The sequence below is a fragment of the Macaca nemestrina genome, chromosome 14 (genome assembly GCF_043159975.1).
Source record: "Macaca nemestrina isolate mMacNem1 chromosome 14, mMacNem.hap1, whole genome shotgun sequence".
Taxonomy (NCBI): Eukaryota; Metazoa; Chordata; class Mammalia; order Primates; family Cercopithecidae; genus Macaca; species Macaca nemestrina.
In genome coordinates, this window is record NC_092138.1 from 110,537,850 (window position 1) to 110,545,287 (window position 7,438).

A 7,438-nucleotide genomic window follows, 5' to 3' on the forward strand; every position below is an offset into this window, starting at 1 on the left:
AAGACATAGCGTGCCCCTCCCCGGGGGCCGCCTCCCCCTCTGCACCGGCCGGACCCCTCGTCCTCCCACCCCCACTCGGCGCCCTCAACTCCCGATGCCCCGCCTGCTCCCTCGGCCTGACCCCTTTGCCCATCGCCCCCTCCCTTCTCCTGGGCCAGGCACCAGCATCCCGGCCCTGCTCTCCCCTGGACCTGACTCAGGCCCCGGCCTTGGCTGAGCAATCCAAGAGCACCCAGGGCACCCCAGAGTCTTTTACGGCCCATCCCTTGTCTCCCAGCTGCATGGAAACCAAAGGCCTCTGGAGCCCCCCTCCCTAGGACCCTGCCCAGGGGCTTTCACTGGAGGGTGAAGGGGAACAGTCTGGAAGTCAGAGGGTCACCCCCTGAGAAGACCACGCTGAAGGATAAAGGAGAAGGGGGTACAGTCCCCACCCCTGGGCTGAGGATGCCATCCCTGGAGACCACACCCCACCCGGGAGCTGGAGCCTACCCCCTCCCCCCATCAAGGACCAGAGCTTGATTCCCAGGCTCCAGCAGGCTCCTGGATACCTCGGGGCTAGCAGCAGGGGTGGGGGGAGGGGAGCAGGTGGGTGTGAGAGGGGCGTGGAATCTGTGAATGCTTGTCTTGTCACTGTCTCTTCCATTGGGCAGTCCACCCATCCAGGAGAGCAGGGGCTCTGTCCAAGGTCTAATGCACCCCCAGCCCCACCCCCGGCCTGGTGTGGCAGAGAAGGTTCTCAGTCTACTGGGTAGATACATAGTCAGTTTCTCACCCCTAAAGCCCAGCCTGTCTTTCCCAATGAACCTCACACCCTAAAGCCAGAGTGTGTGGTCATTTTTCCCATACAGCCTGCCTTCCATTCACCCCAGGGTTCTCCAAGCACCCAAAATACCCTTGCCTCTGTCCTGGCACACCAAGCTGCCTTGCTTTGAAATGCTCTCCTGTCCTCACAATCTCTGGGTGGCCTTGCCACGTGCCTGGCTGAATTGTGAATATCGGTTTGTCTGAGTCTCCTCCCTAGGACAGGAAATGGGTCCTACGGATCTTTGTGCCTCCAGGGCCTAGTCCAGTGCCCTCCCCCCAACCAATCATTAAATATCTGTGGGTGGTTGCACCATGCCCGGTGACTTCAAAATGAGTCACATAGACTTCTTGGAGTTTCTTATAAAAGTTGAAAGAATGTTGCTTGTGGGGAGTAATTCTTGCAGCCCGGGTTTTACAGGGAAGGAGCCCTGCTGACCAGATTCCAACTCCTGGGAATGCTCCATTTGGTAATAATAACAGCAAAGATTGTGTATTGTGTGCCAAGCACTAAGCTCTTTGAAGGTAGTAGCTCACTGATTCCTTACAGTAAGCCTGGAAAGTAAGTGCTGTTATCAGCTCCATTTCACAGATGAAGAAACTGCAGAGCCATCCTTCCTTAGGCTCCTGCCTGGGGCTTTCAGCTGGAGAGGGAGGGGGAGAATTCTGGAGGTCAGAGGGTCACCCCCTGAGAAGACCATGCTGGAGGATAAGGGAGAAGGCATGCAGCCCCAATCCCCAACCTCCAGAGACCGCACCCACTAGGGATCTAGAAACCCAGAGCTGTGGGACTTATTGCACACTCTAGTTTCCCAGACTTTATTTAGCAGGTACAGAGGGGATGGATGTAAATGCACACTTAAAACGACGGGATCCAGGAGACACTCTGTGTCACCTTATAACATTATAATCCAGTCCCAGCCCCACCCCAGCCTGGCATGAACACAACCAAGATAGAGTGGGCAACAGTAGTCTCTGATTGCTGGGTGCCATGGCCCACGTGCATAATCCCAACACTTTGGGAGGCCAAGGCTGGAGGCCAAGGCAGGAAGATTGAGAGACTTGGTCTAAAAAAAAAAAAAAAAACCAGCCTGGGCAACAAAGTGAGACCCCCAGCTCTACAAAAATAAAAATAAACATGATTTATTTATTCATTTTAAGAGGGAGTCTTGCTTTGTCGCCCAGGCTGGAGTGCAGTGGCACAATCTCAGCTCACTGCAATCTCCACCTCCTGGGTTCAAGCAATTCTCCTGCCTCAGCCTCCGGAGTAGCTTGAGATTACAGGCACCCGCCATCATGCCTGGCTAATTTTTGTATTTTAGTACAGACGGGTTTTCACCATGTTGGTAAGGCTGGTCTCAAACTCCTGACCTCAAATGATCCGCCCTCCTCAGCCTCCCAAAGTGCCAGGATTACAGGCCTGAGCCACCGCACCCGGCCAAAATAAACATTTTTAAATAAAAATGTAGGCCGGGCGCGGTGGCTCAAGCCTGTAATCTCAGCACTTTGGGAGGCCGAGACGGGCGGATCATGAGGTCAGGAGATCGAGACTATCCTGGCTAACACGGTGGAACCCGTCTCTACTAAAAAATACAAAAAAAAAAAACTAGCCGGGCGAGGTGGCGGGCGCCTGTAGTCCCAGCTACTCGGGAGGCTGAGGCAGGAGAATGGCGTGAACCCGGGAGGCAGAGCTTGCAGTGAGCTGAGATCCGGCCACTGTACTCCAGCCTGGGCGGCAGAGCGAGACTCCGTCTCAAAAAAAAAAAAAAAAAAAAAAAAAAAATAAATAAATAAATAAATAAATAAAAATGTAAAAAAGAGTTGGGGGCTGGCCGGGCGCGGGGGTTCACACTAGTAATCCCAGCACTTTGGGAGGCCGAGGCAGGCAGGTCAGGAGACCCGAGACTGAGACCATCCTAACACGGTGAAACCCCATCTCTACTAAAAATACAAAAAATTAACGGGACGTGGTGGCACGCGCCTGTAGTCCCAGCTACTCGGGAGGCTGAGGCAGGAGAATGGCATGAACCCAGGAGGCGGAGTTTGCAGGGAGCAGAGATCGTGCTACTGCACTCCAGCCTGGGTAACAGTGCCTGACTCTGTCTCAAAAAAAAAAAAAAAAAAAGCGTTGGGGGCTCCCAAGCTAGGTCCTAGCTGCCTTCTAGGAGAAGGGCTTTTCCGTCCCCAGGGTACGTTAGAGCTTTTTTTTTGTTTTTTTGAGATGGGTGTCTCCCTATGTTGCCCAGGCTGGTTCTCGAACTCCTGGGCTCAAGGGATCCTTTCACCTCAGCCTCCTCAGTAGCTGAAATTTGACAGGAATGTGCCACCACGCCCAACTGAGCTATGTAAAGCCCATCAGTACTGGGCAGAGAAGTGAGTTGCCCTCACCCTCACCCTCAGGGAAATGAGGAGCCAAGAAGGCTGCTAACTGCAGTCACTGAACAGATATTGATGGAATGCCTACTGTGTGCTCGCCCGGGACTCGGCAGAGGACAGATGTCCCCAGAGGAGACGCACAGTGTGCGATGGAGGCAGATCCTGGGGAAGGAGGAATGGGGAGTTAGGTGAAGGACTGTCTCAGGCGGAGGGAACAGCGTGCTCTAAAGAAGTACTTGGCGAGCTCGGAGAAGGAAGGAAATTTGGTGTGGCTGGAGCGCAACGAGGAAGGGGAAGTTCCACATAAAGCTGAGGTCGACCTTGCCAGGCTCTTAGGCTATTGGGGAGGATTTGTGATTTTATCCTAAACGCAGTGGGGATCCTGAAAGGTCTGACAAGTTCAGATTTACATTTTTAAAGGTTTGCTGGGACTGAAGTGTGGAGAATGGGGAGTGGGGGGCGGGGGGATGGGGCATGTTTGATGACCAGAGACCAATTAGGCTACTGCAGGTTCCCAGGTGAGGGCTGGCGGTGGCAGAGCAGGTTCTGTAGCTGCGTTCTCAACGGTCTGAGTGATTCTCTGTGAGCAACGCTTAGTGGACCTGATGTTTGCAAGGCACTGTGTGTGTGCTGGAGGTAGGGGAAGGGAGAAAGGCAAATAGTGTCGTTGCCCCCCAGAAGTACCCGGTATCCAGTGGACAAGTGGACCAACAGACACAAATACCCAGCCAACTCTAATGAAAGAGCAGAGCCCCAGGAAAGCATGGTAGCTGAAAAATTAGCAAGGTTCTGGGGCTTATAGAAGACAGAGATTCATTTGAACAGGGAGGCTGTGGGAAGAGTTCAGCAAGAGCCAGCATTGCCTTGGGCTTCCAGGACAAGTGATTCCAGGAGGCTGAATCTTAGTGACAGCCCCTGTGCCTATCCGTCATGCCTGTCCTGCCTCCCTAGAGATAGGTGGGTGTTAGGAGGATCCAAACACCCTCTACATGTGCTTGTAGTTAAGTAATGTGTCATCATGAGCTTCCACCATCACCACCCTACACCCCCAGTGTGCATGCACACACACACGCACACACACAAAACCAACTCTCAGGAAGATGGCAGAGTCAGCGGGGCGCAGTGGCTCACGCCTGTAATCCCAGCACTTTGGGAGGCTGAGGTGGGCGGATCACCTGAGGTCAGGAGTTCGAGACCAGCCTGGCCAACATGGTGAAAATCCGTCTCTACTAAAACTACAAAAATTAGTCGGGTGTGGTGGCAGATGCCTGTAATTCAAGCTACTCAGGAGGCTGAGGCAGAAGAATTGCTTGAACCCAGGAGGCAGAAGTTGCAGTGAGCTGAGATCCCACCACTGCACTCCAGCCTGGGTGACAGAGTAAGACCCTGTCTCAACAAAAAAATAAAAAAGATGGCAGAGTTGTCCACACTGTCAGTTAAGCAAGCCCTTCCTTCCCACCAGGACTGGCTTTTTTTTTTTGAGACAGAGTCTCGGTCTGTCATCCAGGCTGGAGTGCAGTGGCGTGATATCGGCTCACTGCAACCTCTGCCTCCTAGGTTCAAGCGATTCTCCTGCCTCAGCCTCCCGAGTAGCTGGGACTACAGGTGCGAGCCACCACGCTTGGCTAACTTTTGTATTTTTAGTAGAGGCAGGGTTTCACCACGTTGACCAGAATGGTCTCAATCTCTCGACCTCGTGATCCACCCACCTCAGCCTCCCAAAGTGCTGGGGTTACAGGCGTGAGTCACTGCACCCGGCTTTTTTTTTTTTTTTTTTTTTTGAGGTAGAGTCTCACTCTGTCGCGCAGGCTGGAGTGCAGTGGCACAATCTCGATTCACTGCAACCCCTGTCTCCCAGATTCAAGCAATCCTCATGCCTCAGCCTCTCAAGTAGCTGGGACTACAGGTGTGTGCCACCATGCCCAGCTGATTTTTGTATTTTTAGTAGAGATGGGGTTTCACTGTGTTGGCCTCAAACTCCTGACCTCAAGTGATCCGCCCACTTCAGCCTCCCAAAGTGCTGGGATTACAGGCATGAGCCATCATGCCTGGCCTGGCCTGGCATTTTACCAAGGAATTTTTTTTTTTTTTTTTTTTTTTTTATGGAGTCTTACTCTGTCACCCAGGCTGAAGTGCAGTGGCAAAATCTTGGCTCAGTGCAACCTCCACCTCCCAGGTTCAAGCGATTCTCCCTGCCTCAGCCTCCCAAGTAGCTGGGACTACAGGGGCCCATCACCACGCCTCGCTAATTTTTGTGTTTTTAGTAGAGACAGGGTTTTGCCATGTTGGCCAGGCTGGTCTCGAACTCCTGACCTCAGGTGATCCTCCTCAGCCTCCCAAAGTACTGGGATTACAGGCCTGAGCCACCGTGCCCGGCCTTTACCAAGGATTTGACCAAAAATCATGCTCAACACAAAGGACATGCTTAGTAAACATCTGTTGAACAAATGATGAATGAATGAATGGATGAATTGACGAATACTTTATTGAAGTAATAATTAAATGAATGGGTAGATGGAAACGGATGCGTGAAAAAGCAGACTTTGGGACAATGGAGTGAAAGATGAAATTAATAAGGAATTGACAGTGGGTACATGGATGTTTGCAGCCAATCAGCTGAGGTTCTAGGTGTGGCACTTGAGGTATTGCTGTGGGTGGGGCTCATTGAAGGGGGCTGGGAGGGGCTTCCATCATACAGCAGCCTCAATTCTGCACTTCGAAGGCAAGCCCAGGACCCAGAGCATGCAGACAGGTGTCCAGGGAACAGCTGTGGTGACAGCCTCCACCTCGGTGCCAGATCTTTCCGTCCCTAGAGTCCTGTCCCCAAGTGTTTCTGTCAATCCAGGTTTCACCATGACTTGGCCAGCGGCCTGGGATAGAGGAAAGAGCCCTATTGCTATTCGGTGTGCCTCCACAGGCCAGGCCCTTGCCCACTCTGGGCTCCAGTGGCCAGACCCATTTATACAAAGAGAACTCTCTAAGACTGGCCAGTGCTCTTACATGGTGTCCTACCTCTAGAAATGAACTGACAACCTGACTCACTCCAGTCTCAGAAGATGCCAGAGCCAGGCCATCTGTCCCCACTCAGAGGGGATCCTAAGAACCCCTCCACCCTGCCTACCATGTTTCAGCTTACAGATGTTCCTCTCTATGAAGTGAGTGAAGGCGGGGCAGGGGAGTCTTCCAGGTTAAAACATGCACCTGCCCGGCACGCTTCAGCCCATCGTGCTGTACTGATGTCTTCCCTGACTGGATCACTCCCTGAAAGTGTCATAGTTACCGGCTGTCTTGTTTGTCACCCTGCTAGAGCAGAAGCACTATGAGGGATCATGTCCTGTTCATTACTGTATCCCCAGCACCTAGAACAATGCCTGCCCCTTGGAAGGTGCTAAGTTTTTTGTTTTTGTTTTTTTTTAGATGAAGTCTCATTCTTGACGCCCAGGCTGGAGTGCCGTGGCGCGATCTCGGCTCACTGCAGCCTCCGTCTCCCGGGTTCAAGCAATTCTCCTGCCTCAGCCTCCTGAGTAGCTGGGACTACAGTCGCCTGCCACCACAGCCAGCTAATTTTTGTATTTTTAATAGAGACACGGTTTCACCGTGTTGGCCAGGCTGGTCTCAAACTCCTGACTTCAGGTGATCCGCCCACCTTGGCCTCCCAAAGTGCTGGGATTACAGACATGAGCCACCACGCCCAGCTGGAAGGTGCTAAGTTTTTGTTTTCCTTTTTTTTTTCTTTTTTCTTTTTTTTTTTTTTTTTTTTTTTTTTTGAGATGGAGTCTCACTCTGTCACCCAGGCTGGAGTGCAGTGGCGCGATCTCGGCTCACTGCAAGCTCCACCTCCTGGGTTCACGCCATTCTCCTACCTGTCTCCCAAGTGGCTGGGACAACAGGCGCCCACCACCATGCCTGGCTAATTTTTTGTACTTTTAGTAGAGACAGGGTTTCACCGTGTTAGCCAGGATGGTCTCAAATCTCCTGACCTCATGATCCACCTGCCTCAGCCTCCCAAAGTGCTGGGATTACAGGCGTGAGCCACCACGCCCGGCTGGAAGGTGCTAAGTTTTATTAAATACCTGGGTCGAGGAATAAATAGGCAGATACATGGACCATTGTAATCTAGTTAGCAACTACCATATACTAAGCACTGAGCACAGGGCTAAGCACTTGACATGCATCACTACAGCCCTTGAGAGAAATGCTATCACTCTCCGCATTTTACCCAGTAGGAACCTGAGGCCAAGAGAGAGGAAGCAGCTTCCCC